Source organism: Triticum aestivum, chromosome 3D, assembly GCF_018294505.1.
Source record: "Triticum aestivum cultivar Chinese Spring chromosome 3D, IWGSC CS RefSeq v2.1, whole genome shotgun sequence".
Classification (NCBI taxonomy): Eukaryota; Viridiplantae; Streptophyta; class Magnoliopsida; order Poales; family Poaceae; genus Triticum; species Triticum aestivum.
The window spans coordinates 579,177,198-579,180,345 of NC_057802.1; positions in this window are offsets into that span (position 1 = coordinate 579,177,198).

Genomic DNA, 3,148 nt, shown 5'->3' on the forward strand with positions numbered 1-3,148 from the left:
CGCCCGTCGGCAAGCCACCAATCAGCACCTCGCGAGTTGCGAGGCTGAGGAAGAGGCGTTGTGTCGGCGCGCTGGGAAACGGCCGCGCACCAGGGCACTCGTGGCGTGCCGCAAGCGCTCCTGCGAGCGCCGTGGCTTTTAGGAGGAGTATAATTTTTGTTTCGTAAGGCGATCTCATTAGTTTTGGGACGCAAATGATAAATCCCGAACGTTCAGGAATTTTTAGCAGCAGTAACCGTTGGATTTGAATCGAACGGTCCTGCTGCTTCTTCAATCGCTGCTCTTCTTGCACCAGCCGCCCAAACTAGCGCCGGGGAGACCGCCTGCTCCTGCCTCCAGTGGCCGGCTGTGCTGCCGTTGAGGCCTCATCGCCTCCTACTACTCCCACCGCTATCCAGGCCCTGCGGCGATGGCAGCCTCACACCGCAGTCGAACCAGTGAACCCTCGTACTCCTCTCCGCGTGGGCATCCACTGCCGCGTCTTCCCCGGCTCCGCGTCGTCCCCTTCCTAGGCCTCGCCGTCGTCCACCGCCTTGGTGCTCTCGGCGCGGCGTGGTCAACGTGGTCAACGACATACCAATGGAAGAGTACTGTACGTGGAGAGGCTGACAGCTGGGTCCACGGCCACAGCCCAGTTTTTTTGTGATTTGCCAAGTAAGTCGCTTTGTCAGGCCTGTTGGGCTGCAAATCTTTCAAGACGAGGAGAGCTTTCATTCGGCTGGCCGAGAAAATGGCCCATCAGTAATGAGAAATCGGCTGTACATTTTTAAAACACATCAAACCGGCAATTAGTTTCAAATATCTTTTTTTTATTTCGAGATTTTAAATTACATTAATTTTTATGCGTGGAAAATTTGTTGGATTTTATATTGATATACATTTATTTTTAAAATCAGTTTGAATGTGAGTCGAAATTTCGGGATTAAAAACAGTTCGGACCGCACCGAAATATGCAAAATTTTGTATAATTTTTTAACCGTGGCCACAATATGGGCTGTAATGCTAACAAAAAGAATATGGGCTCCAAAAAAACCTTAATAATTAGCAAATGGGCTGTAAATTATTAGAAATAATGGCAGATGAGCTGTATGCTGTTTTCCACAGATTTGAGGGTTTCCTAAAAAAAGTTGACGCACAAGCAGTGACTGTTGGATGGCCATCCAACGGCCGTCGTGCTTCTTCAATCTCTGCTCTTCCTGCTCCAGCCGCTCAAAGAAGCGCCGGCGGGACTGCCTGCTCCCTCCTCCCCGTGGCCGGCTCTGCTGCCGCGCAGGCCTCATCGCCCCACCGTACTCCCATCGCTGGCCTAGCCATCCCTCTACTCACCCACACCTACTATTATTCTCCGGCGACGGCAGACGAACCAGTAAACCCTCGTACAGTCGTACTCCCCTCCGCGTGGGAAACAACTGCCGAGTCTTCCCTGCCTCCGTGTTGTTCCCTTCCTAGGCCTCGCCGTCGTCCACGCCCTGGTGCTCTCGGCGCGGCCTGGTCAACATGGTCAAATACCGACATGCATCTGAAGTGGACTGTACGTGGAGAGGCCGACAGCTGGGTCCACGGCCGCACGCAAGAAAATGCCTCCTTATTACGCGCAAAATAATGATTCCTCCACCTGACATTAGGGACCCACCGAAAGGGCCTCTGTATTTCGTGAAAAAAACATTACCGCCGCTGACAGCTCGGACCCACCAGCTATATCTTCGCACGCAAGGAAGTGCCTCCTTATTACGCACAAAAAAAATGAATACCCCCTGTTAGCTGGGACCCAGTATAGTGGCAGGCTGACTTGTGGGCCTACTAAGTTGACTGAGACGGAGGGCTTTGTCAACTTAGTCAATATGCACGATTCTAGCTCCAGTGACCGTACGATGTCCATCCAACGGCCGTAGTGCTTCTTCAACCTCTGGTCTTCTTGCTCCAGCCGCCCAAACCAGCGCCGGTCGTGCCTCGTGCTCCTGCCTCCCGTGGCCGGCTGCGATGCGGCGGAGGCCTCACCGCCCCCTACTACTCCCACCGCTGGCCAGGCCATCCCTCTACTCACCCACACCCCCTGTTATTCTGCGGCGACGGCAGCCTCACACCGCAGCGAACCAGTGAACCCTCGTACTCCTCTACGCGTGGGCATCCACTGCCGCGTCTTCCCCGGCTCCGCGTCGTCCCCTTCCTAGGCCTTGCTGTCGTCCACCGCCCTGGTGCTCTCGGCGCGGCGTGGTCAACGTGGTCAAGAAACGGCTTCCATCGGACGTGGACTGTACGTGGAGAGGTTGACAGCTGGGTCCACGGCCGCAGCAAGGAAGTGCCTCCTTATTACGTCCAAAATAATTATTCCTCCACCTGACAGCGGGACCCACCGGACGGGCCACCGTATTTCGTGAAAAAAACGTTTCCCCCCTGACTGCTGGGACCCACCAGCTACATCTTCGCACGCAAGGAAGTGCCTGACAGTCGGGACCCACCTGGTCGAAGCGTACGTAGCGTTGTCATCCTGGTCGCGAACGTGTACGTACATATATACTGGTGGATGTAGAGGCGTGCACGTGTCGTAGTAGAGGCGCGCACGTAGCATGTACACGTACGTACAGCGGCCAGGGTGCAAGAAAGAAAATACGGCCACGTATGTGTACATACGGGCGGGGTCTCGAACGCCTACTCGCGCATACGTACGGCCAGGGCTCGTGTACATGGCTGGGTCGGAACGGAGAAACAGCGTCGTCCTCGTGTTCATGGGGAGGCAACGGAATGCGTCGTGTTCATTGGGAGGCAAGGAAATGCGTCGTGTTCATGGGGAGGCAACGAAATGCGTCGTGTTCATCGGGAGGCAACGGAACACGTGGGAGCCAACCGGCTGGGTCGAAACGGAATGCGTGGTCGTGTTCATCGGGAGGGCTTGGACGGAACAGGCGATGGAAACGAGGCCTGGCGTACCGCAAAACGGAGGAAACGGACCTCCTACGTTCGGAACGGGGTCCTGTTGATCGGGAGGGGTGTGGCGTACCGCAAAACGGAGGAAACGGACCTCCTACGGTCGAAACGGGGGTCCTGTTGATCGGGAGGGGTGTGGCGTACCGCAAAACGGACGAAACGGACCTCCTACGGTCGAAACGGGGTTCCTGTTGATCGGGAGGGGTGTGGCGTACCGCAAAAC